The sequence below is a fragment of the Hippichthys cyanospilos genome, chromosome 4 (assembly GCF_059441005.1).
Source record: "Hippichthys cyanospilos isolate Australia breed blue-spotted pipefish chromosome 4, RoL_Hcya_1.0, whole genome shotgun sequence".
NCBI classification, from domain to species: domain Eukaryota; kingdom Metazoa; phylum Chordata; class Actinopteri; order Syngnathiformes; family Syngnathidae; genus Hippichthys; species Hippichthys cyanospilos.
In genome coordinates this window covers 19,372,088-19,389,542 of record NC_142372.1, presented here as the reverse complement: position 1 = coordinate 19,389,542, position 17,455 = coordinate 19,372,088, and the positions used below count along the sequence as shown (strand labels likewise).

At 38.9% G+C, this 17,455-nt stretch overlaps 1 long non-coding RNA gene across 1 annotated transcript in view; it reads left to right on the top strand.

Moving 5' to 3' along the window:
• Positions 1-4,605: 4,605 nt before the first annotated feature.
• The window catches only part of LOC148424926 (uncharacterized), an 80,863-nt gene continuing 68,013 nt past the window's right edge, over positions 4,606-17,455 (top strand). The window contains exon 1 of the long non-coding RNA XR_015865376.1: positions 4,606-4,754. This is a non-coding gene — a long non-coding RNA (uncharacterized LOC148424926). The remainder of the gene's footprint in view (positions 4,755-17,455) is intronic.

Here is a 17,455-nt window from a genome sequence, read left to right as displayed (position 1 = left end):
AATATTTCGCCTAGGCACTTTGTCACTAGTCTTACTGATTAAAGAGGCAGGGCTGTTTTCCTTAATCAACACCACCTCAGCAGAAATCTTATCATTGGGGCATTCAGCATTAGGTATTGAAACAGTGTGTGGATTGCAGTGACCTAGACTAAGTATGCTATGTGTGTTGTAACAGTCCAGCCTAGTGCCAGTTAACTCTAGCCTTAACGACTCCACACCCGTTCTAGCAGGCTCGCTACTCGCCTGCGACCCGACATGCTCTAATGTGGGAAGTCATGGAAGGCTCAAACAGTAATCTATGTTTCTAGAAAGAGTGACAGCGCCTTTCCAGTTAGGGTGAAGGCCATCTGTCCTCAGCAGGTCGGGCCGGCCCCAGAAAGAGGGCCAATTATCTACAAACTGGAAACCCTGCTCTTTACAGAAACCAGCCATCCACCGGTTAAGCGAGAATAATCTGCTAAACCTCTCATCATTGCCTCTCGCAGGCAGAGGGCCAGAGACAATAACTCGATGCCGACTCATCTTTCTAGCGAGATTACAAGTCCTAGCTATGTTCTTCTTTGTAATCTCAGACTGCCTCATTCTAGTATCGTTGGAGCCGACGTGTATCACTATGTCCGAGTAGCTAGTGTTGTTTGCACTAGTCTGGTGTCTAGCCCTCTTGCGTGTCAGCTCCCTAAGGTTAGCTTCAATGTCGGGTGCTCTGGCCCCAGGAATACACATTACGGTGGCTGGCTTTTTAAGCTTGATGTTACGGGTGATGGAGTCCCCTATAACTAATGTGCGGGAGCCAGTAGACTGAGGAGGAGTTTGCCTAGCGAGGGGGCTAAAGCGATTATGCGTCCGAACAGGCTCACCGCGGCTAGCAGGCTTCTTAGGGCTAATGCTAGCCGGACTAGCGGGTAGGCTACGACCCGCACTAGCCGACGCTAGCGGCATTGCGGGAGGGCTACGGCCCGCATTGTCATTATCAGATGTGTCCGTCTGATCTACGATTATCAGACTACCCTGCTCTAGCTGACGGACACGGCCCTCTAGGAGAGAAAGCCTCTCCATGAGAATAACACAGGTGTCACAGGTGACAGAAGAGGTGGAGGTGCACGGAGCCATGCTTACCTTAGTACAGCCGAGCGAAATACTTACGCTAGCAGAGCTGCACGAGGACGAACGGAGCTAGGCGCTGTTCAGAGAAACGGCGAATCACTAGCTATCGAAGAATGGAAACAGTCCTCAAAAATGAAGGAAAAAGAAGAAAAACAACACCGAACACAGGTCCGACGGGTGGTGGTAAAAATAGAAAAATATAAAAGAAAAATATCGTTCGTCTCTCCAGCTAAGGCTAAAACAGCGACAGCAGCGACAGCAGCGACAGCAGCAAAACACTCCGATATATTTTCACTCTGATGCGTCATCAAAATCAAAAGACGACGCTGGTCACGGCAACGTTCAACGCTATTGCTCTTACAATGTCACAGTCACTGTCTCAGTCATGGTGTCAGTCACGGAGTCAGTCACGGGTATGCCGATATGCTATTAGTCGATTAAGGTCACGGTCGGTCCCACTCACTGAGATGCTATTGGCCGGCGTCACGTCAATCACAGAAATGCCGATATGCTATTGGCCGAACGCCTTTATCTAGCTTGATGGCACAGCTGGTCAGGATGGAAGGAAGGAGAGAAAATGAGTGAAAAACGGAAGGAAGGAATGTTGTGAAGACTTAGTTTGACTAGTTTGAGAAAATAAATAAATAAATTCTGTGGGTTAGTCTCTGCTCCCCTCCGCCTCCACCCAGCTCAAGTCACGTCGCCCCAAAGGTAAATGTCATTTTTCCTTTGTATATGTTATTTAATTTAACTGTACAGTAGATTATGTTACTCACTTTTAATATGTGTATAAAGTCGTGATGTTTTTACCTAAGGTTTTTGCACGCGTTGCATGCATTCACGAATTAACATAGGTTTGGATTGCCCGTCATACGAGCAGTTCGAGTTACGAGCGTAGCCGCTGAACGGATTAAGTTCGTAACACGGGGGCCCACTGTATATGAAATATAGCTTTAATGTTAGTAAAATGCAAACAACAGAATAAATGGTATTCTTCTAATGGTATTCCTTTGAATATGTTATTTAATTTAACTGTACAGTAGATTATGTTACTCATTTTTAATATGTGTATAAAGTCGTGATGTTTTTACCATTAACTAATTAACATAGGTTTGGATTGCCTGTCATACGAGCAGTTCAAGTTACAAGCGTAGCCGCTGAACGGATTAAGTTCGTAATACGGGGCCCAGAGAGAGAGAGAGAGAGAGAGAGAGAGAGAGAGAGAGAGAGAGAGAGAGAGAGAGAGAGAGAGAGAGAGAGAGAGAGCACTCGGGGTACATCACCTTCATTTTTCAAGAGGAGTAACTTCTCAGTCGTTGTTGTGTATTGTAAACAAAAGATAAAAAAAAAAAGAAGAAAGCCTACTCCCAAAGGCAGGGTTCCATGCCCTGCCTTGTGCAATTTTCTTTCTCCGCCGTTTACAAGCTTGAATTAAAGGCTGTTTCTTTGTTACAGGTTGCAATCATGAAATCCCACATCTGAAATTGTTGTGGTGATCCAGAGTTGAGCAGGAAATGATCACAGACACTTCACTAGGAAATAAAAGCTTTTTATTTGTGCAATCAAAGAGCAAACAACTAATTCACAACATAAACTTGACATACTTTTACAGTGATACCAGACCACTAACCTCATTTGAACTACCAACAAATTGATGGCACAACAGGTTGGTAAAACACACACCTACGATTACAAGTCTAGGGGGATAATAAATACCAGCTAATGATAATGATAAACTTTTCATGCTTAACAATGTTGGGCAGAACATCGTCAACTCCTTCTGACACCACACTATTCTATCTTCTGCTTACTGAGTGACTGTCTAGCTTCACATCATCCATGTCATCAATTGAATAGAAGCAACTGGACAGAATTCTTTTTTGTTGAAAATAAATGGAAGCAAATGGACTAAATTATTTCTTGTTGAAATCGGTTTTACATTGTATTAAAAAAAAGCTTCTTGAGTTTCAAATTTGAGGTGCAGACTTCCCGTGGGACGAGGCATTCGTCACATTGGAAAAATGTTTCAGTTCATGTGTTTTTGAAATCGCACAGTATTTTGTCCCATGAGTGCACAGGTTCTGTTATTCCCACGTCCACAGAAGTCTAACACATTAGTGAAGAGAGCACTTGGAGATTTTGACTGTGAGATTTAGTACAATATGTACAAACCCACTTCATACATTTTTAATAATAAAGCTTGTACCTAGAAACAGTCTTTAAAAAGGAACATACTCTGGTTAAGTGAACAAATTCATACATTATTTGTGTATGAACTAAGATGATAAAACATTTAAAGAACCTTTGCTGATCTAATGCTGCGTTCACACCGAACGCAGTGAAAAACCGGACTGTTTTGTGTTGCAGTCAATGTAGTTCATGCGACGAGGCACGAAGGTGCGTCGGGCAACGTGAAGCATGCACGATGCGAAATTCCGGCTCGTTTTGCCTGTCACAATAAGTTAAAAAATTGTAACTTTTGTCGCACATCGCGTTGCAACAGCCAAGCAGCTTTGGGACCGTTCAACGTCTCACACAGGGGGCAGAAAGGAATCATGGCGGCCGGTTCGTGGTCACCCAGAGCTACCCAACATGGCCGGCTGAGCTTTCAGTACAAAAACAGAGCCAAGCAAGAGGACTTTGGTGAAGGGAGTTATAACGGATGCTGTTAAGATTTGGCTGACCAACGGTGAAAGGGGGTCCACATACAGGCGGGACTACAAACCTCTGATAAAAAGGAGGAGAAATGTTAAGTGTTTTAGCTGTATACCAATGTTAATCCCAGTTCATTTGTTTCCCAAATGTATGCATATTTTAGTTGCATGTAGAAGTGGACTTGTTTTTCCTCTTCCTTTTAGAAGTCCAAAGTGTTTCTTAACAAGTTCAAACAGCTCTTTAAAGGGATCGAAACTACCTGTAAAACATTTTATTTTTCATTTGCTGTTGACTGAAAATGGCATTACATGTGCTCAAGGCTAGGGTAATCTGGTTGGTCATGTGATGTGAACAAGCTGAGCTATAATTGGTCATTATCTGAGCCTTCTGTATGTGGTATCATTTTCAGTTGTGCTAATGGCAAAATGTGTTTTTAAAAGATTCTTTTTTCATGAAAAAATAGTTTGTCGTCAATGTAATTATTGTTCATAATTTATCATTATGTAACTTTAAGTATTATTCCAAACCATAAATTACCTCCGAAATATGGCAATCTAGTCTGAAAACTCGTTAAAAATGACAGGTCAAATTCTCAAAAGAATAGGCTTGTACCCAGTGTAGAACAATGGCTCTTACTGTGCCTCCGTTTTAATACAAAAGCTGCGGCTGGTAGTCATCAGTGAGCATGCAAATAATTCAGTGGCTGGTGAGTTGTATCGGAACATTAGAGGCAGGTAATTCACCTACCCACCGTGTCGACTTCTGCAAGGAGAACAGGAAGCTTTTGATCGAGAAGCTTGTAGGGATTCTCCTAAGCATTTTCACAGCACATTGCACCACATCAGCGCAGCCTCGGGGCATCATAGTGAAAGCGGGAGGCTGATGTAACTCTTTAAGGAGTACTGAGACGAAGCAGATACAGGTCAGGTGAATACAACGACTTGACATGCTACAGAAAGTGGGTCACCTTGCTGCTTGGTAACATCAGCGTACAAGTAGGTCGCGCCTACCGTTCTTATTCTGATTGTCATGCAGTGATTATGCAGTTGACAATGGAGTACATCGGTGTCCGTAATGAAAATAGTTCTGTGGGTTTTACTCTCATGTGGTCTTTTGATCCGTTTGGAGTGTTTTGTTGGAGAACCGGCCAATGCACTGACCATATCCCACATAAAATAAAAGATTAAATAAAACATGACAACCGTGCATGCTGAATGTTCACAAGCTTTAAGCCTTCCTTTAATATCTTATCAGCATTTGCTTTGCGTGTTTATCTCCAGTGTGTACCTTGGCTTTCTGTCTACATAATACCTGAGAATGTTTTACTACAATTATGTCTCAATATTATCCAGGAAACAAACCATTGATTCCTTGCAGCTTAGTTGCTTCAGCCAAGCTGGAAAACCAGTTAGAGACCTTTCATGCTGAAAATCATCAAGTCAACAGTGGAATACAGATTGAGCCTCAGAACCACTGACTGAATATGATCAATAAATGTTGTCTATGTGATTGGTACAATACAAATAATGCATCTGGTACTATAAAGACCATATTTCACAGTACGTATGGTAAATACAACAACACTAAATTTTGAATCGAATACTGAGGTGCTAGATCAAGTAGTCTGAAAGAAATCGCATTGTCGGACCATTAACAAAGGCAATTTAAGTACTGTTCTTCAATCTGCAGAGGTGAAAACGTTGCGTATCTTGCAATGATACTGTTACAGACATCTTCAGCTTCAATTTTTCTTTTGTGGCTTTGCATTTGAGCTGTGTGCAGAAATATTTTGCTTGACACTACTAATTTGAAAATATAGGCAAATATAGTTTTCTTGCATTGTATGATTTTAGATATGATGCCTATGTTAATTCAAAGGATTTGATCTTTGAAAATACTTTGATCATTTCTGATACTGTGTGTGAAGGTGTGTGAGGGTGAATGCACGTCTGTGTGTATTTTAGTGCGGAGGCATTGATGTCAGTAACATTTCAACATTAATGTCATACATTTATTAGCAGACGTTATCAATATGAAAGTGCCTTGGCCTTGAAGTGCAAAACATAAAAACAAACATTAAGACAACTGGGAAAAAAAGAATGAAATAAAAGACAGCAGCCCGCTTGCACGAGCCAGGTACTTAGAGGAAGATTATACAACAACAATAATGCTAAAACAGCATGGAGCAAAAAACAGAACACTTGTCGAGTTTAATAACAGTGTGTGGTAAAACTATACATATGACAATAAATCTCTTGAATCTTGAACGAACATTCAATGGTGACAGCTATGCGTATTTAACGTGATTTTCAAAGTGATTAGCCAATTTTTAATACAGCTCACCCAATTGTATCCATACATCGGTGGCAGTCTGTGCCTTTCACACGTACACCTTCTGTGATGTCAGACTCTCGAATAAATACCCCTCATGAGGACACGTACGCATTATGGGCTACACAGGCTATTTTACGGAGCTTTTAAACGTCAATAATAAGCCATTAAAAATTTTCATTATACGTGATGCTGTCAAAACTTAAAAAAAAATAATCATCATTTAAAATAAATATCCACAAAATCTTATGAAGTCCAGATAACAAATTGCAGTTGAATATAAGAGGAACATCAATTGATTTTCTTTACTATTAATTGAATATAACACAAACATATTAAAAATGAAACAATGAACAAAGAATAGAGTGCACCCACCAAAATAAACGGCGGTCACAAGTGATCAGTCATTTCAATATCTCATGATTTTTTCTTCACCTATTTACGCTGTTTCTTCACACTGAGATGTACAGTGTATCCCCTCCGGTGTTCCCAAAGGTTTTTTAAAAGGACCGTAGCGCATTAATGAGCTCTCTTTACCTTCGAACTAAGATGTACAATACTGTACAGTATATCCACTCGGGTGTCCCAAGGAGTTTTTGAAAGCACCGTAGCGCATGTGTCTAGTCGTGCTTTGGTGTCTCGTTGCTGCCTTGGTTAAATAATTGAAGTTTGCAAATCCAGTGTAGCTCCAAACACCAAATCGATCCTTTGCAAACGAAAGGCATTCCCAGCAGAACTCGGGACAGGTTAGCTAATAGCTACGCTATGGGTTCAGCCAAAGCCCACACCGCGTAGCTTGGTTACTGAGCATAGCACCGCCTCAGTGCAGAGAGCATCCACTCACGTCAAGTTCAATGTGAGGCCTCTAGATGGCGATTTTATGACTCAGTTGGCTATTACACCTGTCTATTAAGTTATACGGGCCAATCACATATCCGGGCCAATCACATCCATCTGTTGAGACTAATGTCCTAGCGCCTCCATGAGCATGCAGATTATATACAGCCTGGCATCACAAGTTAGTTGAATTCTAATCGTCCAAAAACTCCAACTTAAAACTACAACACTAGAAGGGGCGTAACCAAATGGCTATAATATGACATGAAAAGAACAGAATATGGAGAATAATTTCATACATTAAAAGATATGATATACAGTATATATATATATATATATATATATATATATATATATATATATATATATATATATATATATATATATATATATATATATATTTAGTAAAAATGAATTTAAAATGAAATTGATTTTCATTATAGTTATTCTAATTATTATAGTTTATTACAGTTATGATAATGATGTCAGGTTATGTTAAACCAGCAGAGAAGGCCTTTCTGGCCCTGACGGTTCACGACTGCCATATATCCATTTTCTATCGCTTTAACCGAGGCCTGGTCACAGGAGCAACAGCCTAAGCAGGGAAGCCCAGACCTCCCTCTCCCCAGGCAGCAGTGCACTCCTCTTGGAAGATCCCCAGGCCAGCCAAGAGACATCATCTCTCCAGCGTGTCCTGGGGCGTCCTCCCAGTAGGACAAGTCCAGAACACCTCATAAGGGAGGCATCCAGGAGCCATTCTAACCAGATGCCCGAACCACCTCAACTGGCTCTTTTCAACACAGAGAAGCAGCAATTCGACACTGAGTTGGTCCTAGATGACTGAGCTTCTCACCTCATCGCCAAGGGAGAGCCCAGACACCCTGCGGAGGAATCACATTTCGGCCGTTCGTATCCTGAATCTTGTTCTTTCAGTCACGGCCCACAGCTTCTGATCATAGATGAAGGCAAGAACATAGACTGACCAATAAATCAAGAGCTTCACCTTTTGACTCAGCTCTTTCTTTACCACGACAGACCAGTGCATCCAGTGATCTGCCAGCAGATCTCCCGTTCATCCTACCCTCACTCGTGAAATAAACCCTAAGATACTTAAACTCCTACACTTGGGGCAGTACTTCATCCCCAACCCAAAGAGAGCACCCAATCCTTTTCTGTCTGAGGACCATGCTCTTAGAAGATGGCGGCTTCTCATCCCAGCCGCATCACACTCGGCTGCAAACTGCGAGCCTGCCGGAAAGCGAGCGCAGATTTTCCTCTGAAGATAGCCTTCACAAAATAAAAGCTTAGAAACAAAATATTCATTATGACAACACATACAAGGTATGACAGAGCTGCGTTGTTCTGTGACTGTGTTTCAATAGTCTGATTAGGTCAGTTCAGAATTAAATTGAGAAACACATAAGTTAATTGATATTCCTATGGTTTCACAGCTAATAACCATCTACAATTAGCACTTCAGGCACACCTGTTACAAAAAGATCAGCGGAAATGATCAAAACCGAGAGAGGAAAGAAATGGAATATGAGTCTAGATAGACGACCTGATTGCTCATTGTTTGAAAGATGGAGTCCGAAGGCACAGCTGGGTAAAATCATTAACGATCCATTGTGTGGGAATGATGAGCCATCTGCTCTCAAACTGACAATTCTGTGGGATGTTCATTAAAGATGTGAGCGCACACTGTGCACTGATAATGCTTAATGACTGCAATAAAAGGTATAAAACAGCAAATCATTATTGCTTAAGGGGGAAATGTAAGCTCCCCTTTAAAGTACTTTTACATGGACGAAGTACATAAAAATATAACTTTTCTTCTCGAAAAAGCTTGCCATCAATACAACTCTTCTTCTTCTATATACAATACATACTAATGTATCATTGGTCCAAAGATAAACAGTATAAGGCCTGTCAACGACTAAAAAGAATTACATAATAGAAAGGTGCGCACATCTCCGCAATAAAAACTAGTTTGACATGTACTGTATCTGGATACCTGGAGTGTGGTACGTTCAAGGACGGTGATGTTTTAAAGTGGACAAAAAAATGATTTGGTTCGATTCAGTGGGAATACAATACGATTTGATGAGGCAAAGCTCGTTTGAGGGCTTATGATGCAATCTGTTTCTTAATGAATATTTACAACCTTTTTACAAACTCAGTTAGCTTGGCTATACTGCAAATGAAATTCCTCCAAAGGGATTTATCAAAGATGAGGTGTATTTGTGTATTTGACTAAAAATTCTTTAAAGCCTATACTATTAAAGTTAATAAATATTGATCAAACATGATTGATTTTTGACCGATTCAAGTTGTTTTCAGATCAATCAAGATATATCAAGATATAATCAAAAAAAAAAAAAAAATATATATATATATATATATATATATATATATATATATATATATATATATATATATATATATATATATATATATATATATATATATTTTTTTTTTTTTTTTTTTTCACTTATTTGCAATTTAAAAATGACTTAAACCAAAATTTATAGAGACTGGAAATGTTTAGGCACCCTGCAGAGTTAACACCTTGTGACTGTCATCTTTGGAAACTATAAAGGCTTGTAAACACATTTTGTAAACAGTCAAGGGCCTATCACTTCTTATTTGAGGTGTCTTCGATCATTCCTCTATACAAAAGTCCTGCAGTTCTTTGAAGGCTGACAGGGACCGCAACTCCAGTGTCTGGCAGACCTTTTTGGAGTTAAGCATGTGTCTTCCCCTGCTTGTCGTCACAATCTTGTGAGCTGTTTAGTCTCATATTTTTCTTGGTCTTAATTTTATTACATTAATATTCACTGTTCCTGCCTACTGTCGTTTTACATTCCGAACAAAGGATATTGGTATCTGACAATGCTTAGTTATCTTCTTTTAGGCTTCTGTTGCTTTGTGAATGTCAATTATTTTCAGCTTTAGTGTTTTAGACAACTGAGAAGAACCCATAGAACTGATTGCTGGGCCAATTTCAGATGTGACTCAAAACCTTTGAGATCGACATCACCTGTTTTTTTCCAGATGATGATTGTAAACACTGTCAATGACACTGTTGGGTCTCAAGCTATTATGTTGTTTTCAGTTGTTCTGAAAGTGTAAATAAGGGAGATAAAATCAAACTTTTTTGGCATATTATATAAAGTCTCATCTTTGATTTGATGCTTTTGGAGATTTTTCCAACTTTCGTTGGCTTCCCCTTTGCATTTGAAAACAAATTTTTGCTCGGGGTGTTCAAACGTTCGATCCCCATTGTAATGATTTGACACAGGCTTCAATTGTTCACTATGGATTCAGGATTAAGATATTTGGGTGAATGCTTATGTAACATTATTCTGTTTGTCATGCACCCACTTGTTCTATTCTGACACAATTTTGTCTCAAGAGTGTTTTGTGTTGTGCCTCAAGCAAGATTTTAGATCAAGGAGAAAAGGAAATCATGTGAAATATTTCAGCTAGCTCTATTTCCTCCTATTACGTCTGTGATTCAGTAAAGTGCATGCAAGTTACTTTGTTGTTTATTAATAATAGAGTTAAACCTGCTGTTCGTTCTCGGTGGATTACTGTAAGCTTTGCAATACCGCGTAGCACATTTACAGTGTTGGGCTATATTTTGTAGTAGCATTAAATTCTCCACATCTCGCAATTTGAACGCCCCTGGCTGTCTTTCTCTCCAAAGATCACTTGACTGGAGACCTTTACCGATAGTTTCTTGCTTCTTAGAATCCTTTTCTTGAAATACACAAACATTACATATTAAGATTCTTTGCTGCACAATTTTGTTTGGGACCGATGGAACTTGCCCTTGTATAGAAATAGAGGCAGAAAATATGAATGTATTCTGCTCTTGTCTCACTGCAGAGATATTCACATTGCCGACACAGCAGCAGATACAATTGGGGCTTCGGTATCTTCCTCAAGGAGAACATTGTTCTAATTTCTTGACAGCCACTCTGTTCCCTTCGGTCAAGCTGCCCTCGAGATACTAGACTACCACTGTAAAAGCTGACAAGCACTCAAATTTATGACTTTGCTCTGCAGTGTCAATAAACCTAGACAACTCTTCCACCAACAATATGTCTACTGTTTATGTATTAGGTTTTTTTTGTTTTGTTTTGCAGTTTATTTTTACAAGCGGGTATTTTTTGCATGTTTTTGTATTTTGGGGAGGTTTTGCAGTTCAATATGTGTTTACATTTGTTTCCTGGCTTGGATTTATTTATTTATTTGCTAAATAGACACTGTCACTATTGATTTTTCAAAATAGCTAGAGATCGCAAGGCTGGGGCCAAGTTGTATACCTGAGGTGAAAGGTCATGTGGCCGGAAAAGAGCGGAAATCAGGCAGATGGCATAGCTCTTCAGAACAGCATGGCAGCACACTTTGTAGCTGGACCACAGGTGTGCAGCCTGAGGCCTGAGAGCTCAGAGCAAAGGCTTCGGAAAGAAGAACCGCATGGCTACAGAAGTGCAAGCCTTAGGCTTGGCTGAGAATTTTAAGAGAGCAGAGTGTTGGATTCTAAATTTGGTTGCAAAGTGGGCCATCTAACAAGATAAGGATTTAAGCAATATTATGGAAACATCTTCATGTCTTCTATACACCCATACGGCAAGTAATGGCAATGTTTATTTGAGGGGCTCACAGAAGGATAGATTTATACTGTGTATATATATGGCAGGTCAGGGGTCACCAACATGGTGACTGTGGGCACCCCCAAGGATCCCATGACAGCCAGCAGGATTGTTAAACATAGCTCACCAGTAATGGATGATTGTGATTTCTAATTAGAAAATTGCAGAGGAGAGAATCAGAATCACATGAAAAGATTTATTGAAATAATAATGCATATAAATCAACCCACCAACCAACCAATAAATCAAACCTTTATTTACATAGATATACACTAATAGCAACACACGATGCTTTACAAAATAAAAAAGACCCAAACTCAAAAGGTTCCACCCACCATTACTTAGATAATTTGCTAGTCAGACAAAGCTTTCAATGTACCTTACATTGAAAAGATGTCTCTGTATGACCTCTTTTCATTCTGTGAAGCCCTTTGAGACTTCGGTGATTTAGGGCTATATAAATAAAATTTGATTGATTGATTGATTGAAAGCTATGACAATAGTAAATGGTTATATTTTCAATGCAACCTGTTGTACTGTACAGTCATTGAATATATCTGTTTTATGTTTTTCCTATCATACCTATCTTTTGTAGTTGTTTGTATACTGTCCCGCTGGTATTATATATTGTTGGATTCAGACACGTAAAATAGAAACTTTTGGTCTAATGGGAAAAAAGTGACATTTATTCCATTTCAGTGTTCCATTTTGCCTGCGTCCTTGTATCCCCAACACATTACTTTTGCCAATGGATGCATACTTTTGAATCAACTTTTGAAACACATTGTTTTTCTTTACATCTAAATATTAATCATTGTACATCTACTCTTTTATTCAACAAAACTTGATGACTTACAAACATTATTAACAACTTCGTCCGCCATTTTGCTTTGATCTTACAAATAACGTCAATTATGAAAAAATTAGACATCTTTGTTTACAAAAATACCGATACTGGACAGCTGAATTGTGAGGTAATGATCAAGTAGATGACACTGATCGTTGTCACGATTTGCTTCCGCACCAATGCTGTTTGTTTCATACGTTACTTGATTACTCACGTTTTATTTTGAAGCGTTGTTTGACTTCCTTTATAACCAGCAAGTCGCCAGACAGATATGCTACATTACATATGCTACATTAAATACTGATTTGCAATGCTTGGGTGAAAGCTCCATCAATAAAAACAAATTCACGTCAGAGCTCACATGCAGTATACTACTTAGTACTGAATAGTATTTCATTGCTACTGTATACGCTTCACATGAACAATGCGCACATGGCTGATTGATACGGTCATTTATTCATGCATATTACTTACGCGAGAGCAAAAGCGGACCAGAAGGAGACAAATCGTGTTGATATGATTTCGAATGGACTTTAAGTGTAACTCCGAGATGGAAATCAAAGTTATTCGCCTACAGCAGTGAGGCATCAATGATGTCCTAGCTAGCTACGCATCACAAGTCTGTCATAAGTTAATGCTAAGTTAGCTAACATTGCAACCGTACTCATTTGTTGTACGAGCTGTCGCGGGAATTTGCAGTGAGTTTCAACAGCATGAAATGATGATCATTTAATAAACACCGCATTGAGCCTGTCTAAGTTGACAGAGCGTCTGGACCAGGGGTCTCAAACTATTCTGGGCCACAAATGGGTTTAATCTAGACCGCGAGATGATTTTGTGAAGTATAAAAATGAGCAGACTTATAATAAATAAATGAATTGAAAAGGTTTTATGGTGTAGAGTAATGTTGGTGTTTTATGATTCATAGTCATGTTGTATTTGTTTCAGACAGTATTTTAAAAAATATTGAATTCGTTGTTTTAAAGTTACAAACATGTATGCCATGATTTTATTGGAAGAGATTTTCCTCCATGCACCCGCAATCTTAAATGAGTTTGACAGCCCTGCTCTGGATAGTGCAGTGGTTCTCAAATCTTCTGCCTTCAGAAGGAAAAACGTTTTTTCCTATCATCACGTTTTGGGCCAATTTTTAAAACCATTCACATTTATTTCACAGAAAAGTGGACTTGTCTGTCCTGAAAAAGATTCTGGGATCTGCCCTCCCCCCCCACTCCCCCACCCCCACCCCCCAAATTGCCTTCTAAAAAGTATCTTTTGGCTCAAAGCAAAGAACACTCAGCATTTTTTTTTTTTTTTTTTAGTATCAGTGACAAACTAAACACATGAACAGTAAAAGTAAAATGCAGACTTTTCTACCAAAATTGACCATTATATCAGTGGTTGTGATATGAAAAAAATGATGATACTACATACATACATAAATAGTAATAGCAGATTATTGTAAAGCTGATACTAACACTACATGCAAGTTCATTCAATTTAAAAACATTTTACGGTGACATTTGTTAATAGCTGATATTGATTTTTGCTCATGTCTCGTAAATGCAGTTTGAACCTTTGACCTACTTTGTCGTTTTTACTGCATAATTTTTGGGATTCCACACTTTTCTGTCGGTACCCATAGTTTTTAGTATTGCGAGTCCCGGGGACTCAACAGTTTTCTGAGGTAAAATGAGCACTGCATTTCAATCTTGTGTTTAATAAAAAAAAGCCTTAGTAAGATTTATCGGATAACCACTGTGATTATGGCTGCTGACAGCTGCTGGAAGTCTTTGCAAAAACAATCGCAATGGTAATAGCTGAAGCTAAAAAGCAAAGAAATTGGCCCGGAATATAATGGCTTTGCAACTCACAAGAGGCATCACTATGCAGCAAATTCACTTAAAAAGAAATAGGGCTTTCATGCGGGTGTGCAGATAGAATAAATACAGCAGCAAATATGAGGTTAAAGTACCAATAGGTCTAAAAGATCAGCCTTTTAGGTTCTTTTGTAAGAACTTGAAGGTCAGCTTAAAAAAGAAGCACATTCATCAGCACTTCAGGAGAAGACCACGTACAATGCAGTCAAGTATAAAAGTAAATCACAATTGTGTCAAAAGGTTGGATTTGGAAAGCTTTTTAAAGTACAGTGGCCACAGATGGACTTGCATGGAGGAAAATTGCCGTCTCAGGTTGCTGACAAAAAGGCAGCTTGTCAAAAGGGACCAGAGGGTGTGTAACGTAAAGAGCTGAAGGCGGAAACGGTAACAGAGTATAGTTAGATAAAGTATGTCTTAGAAACCATTCAATGCAGGCCGGCAGCTGAAGCAGAACCACCAAAGAGTTGTAATATGACAGAGACTGCTAAAAAAGGAAACTTGACTATAACAGTAAGCTTGTCAATACTTTGCAGAGAAGTAAGGAATTTAAGATCTATAAAAAAACAATGTTCTTCTCCGAGTCATCCTTAAAGTAAGTCAGTTATATCAAAGAGAACAAAAGAGTCCGATTGAAAAAAGAAAAACATGAACACGTCCTCCTCAATCAATGTGAAGCCACAGCCGAGCATCTTGTTTGGGTGTGTGTGCAGCTTCTGAACTTGATTGAAATGTATTTCATTGTGATTAAGACGCATCCGAGGTTGTTAAAACTACAGAACAGGCAGCTGTCTGTTTGTAAAAAAACAACAACAAAAAAACTTTTATTTGGTTCATTTTTCAGGCACCTACAACATTTCGACTTTTGATTTTTTATGCTATGTTTTCAAACACCGGATGTTTTTGCCCATTTTTATTTTGGCCAGAATCAATAACATATGCCCGCGATTGGTGACAGTCCATCCCACACAGATGTCATGCTTCAACATTGTGGCAAACATGGTGTCAGTTGGCACTAAATGTAAATTGAGGTTGGCAAATCTTCAAAATAAATGTAATTGCCTCCACCTCTGAATTGGAGGAAATGCTAAGCACTGTGACGCTAAGACTCTTTAGTGTGACTCACTGTGCATTTAGTAATGACAGTTGGATTAGTAACCCCACAGTCCCGCCAGCACAGACTGCAACCCACTCGGGCCACAAATGATTTTCAGAGTTTAGGCAGCGAGACATCTCAATTCACATCTGATGGATTACGGTTGAATTGGTACTCAAGCGTCAGAAAAACAAAAAAACCTCCTAAAACAATATACGACAAGATTCAAAGAAAATGTTTTCACATTGCAGTTTGCCGGTCAAAATGAGCAAAACTCAATCACAGATGTTTATGTTTTTGCCAATTCGATCAAAATCTTTACCTCCAAGATTTATTCTAAAACAAACAAATATTGCATCTTAACTGTTGAAACTACCATGTCCATAATTTGCATTGTAGTTAGATTCAAAAGTACGCTCCTGATTTTTTGTTCCAATAGATTTGGTTTGTCGTGTGTAAAAATGACCTAATAATAGTGTCACAAGTTGGGACACCGATGGAGCGGCTTGTGTGAGATGAATTTCCATTCAATCCTGTATTCACGTTTTCAATATATTCTCTGCCTGAATGGCAACCAGCCCGGGATAAAGTGAACCATTAAACCTAAGCCTTCAGCTTTTGCTGTGACCCTTGAAAAGGATGAATGATGCAGAAAAGGGGTAGAATGGAAAACGTGTTCTATCCTCAAGTGTTAGGAGGGACCAAAAAATGCAACATTGGATATAACTTCATAATGGGTTTCTAGCCTTCAAAGGATTTATGAAGGCTTTTCGACAACATGCTTTGAATTAGATTTTAGAGGATTTTTTTCCTTAGCCAGCTTTGGAATCCATTAAATGGACAAACAAATGGTGGATTTCTTGTTTATGTAATTCAGACCAAACCGTCTTGAGTAGAATTAATAAACAGAACATCCTGTAGCATAGTGGTTGTCAACATGTTTTCAATTATGACTCCCATGTGAAATATTTTTTTAAACCAAGTACCTCATAACCGAGTGCAAAATATTTTTGGATTAAAACATAAAAAGAGAAACTGTGTCATTCATGTCTGAATTATTAACTTCAGGAACTACACTTGTCGTGGTATCAGTAAACATTTTATTCAATAACTGCATGTGATCGATTGAATAACATCGTTATTGGGTCAGAAATGGAAAATAATCAGAATTTTACTGTTCACATTGACAAAAAAAAAAAAAAAAAAGCAAATGCATATTACATTGGCCACAAGTGTTAACATTTACCTGCAGTGTGAACACAGACCAAGGCTGGATTTAATATTCATGGATCAAGTAATTAGGATATGCCTTATGGCAGCATGACGGAAAAAAAAAATAAAGAAAGAAAACACGAAATGGATTCTGATGTATGATCGGAAACAAACTTAAATTAAGATACTCTACATATGACATAAAAAAGAAATGCATGTGACCAGCGCCTGATTAGCTTCAGAGTAATCCTAAACCATTCCAAGTTACTGCAATTATGCTGAAAGAATTTCAAATTCCGGACTTGTAAAAACAACAGTTCAACAAAACATGACCATGGCATACAGTTTTTTTTTTTTTTTTTTTTTTTTATGTATGCATTGAAAAGGTTACGCTGAACCTCTCACTTGACCTTTCAGATAGCACTTAACAGGGACATGAGCGCACATCATTTGATTGTGGTGGCGCATTAAGACGAGTGTGGAAATCAGGACGACAGCAAAATGCCCCAGATGTTACATTCTGGACAATGAATATGCAAAAGGTTTGAATCTCTTTGCAGTTGGCCTGGGTTCATTCCCTGCATTCAAATGGCCCGTTTCCTGTCAGAGTCACAACCACACAATGTCTGTCTGGAGAGCTATAAATAGTGACGGCAACAAGGAACCTTTAGAATTGTACTCTCCTGTGGCGGTACTGACCTGAACATGGATTTGAACAAGTTATTCTGCTAGACACAGCTCTGAAACTCCACTTTGGAAAGAATGATTTGCTTTTCTCTTGAAAATATGGTAAGGTAAAATGTTGTCTGTTTTAGATACAAAACAGCAATGCCCT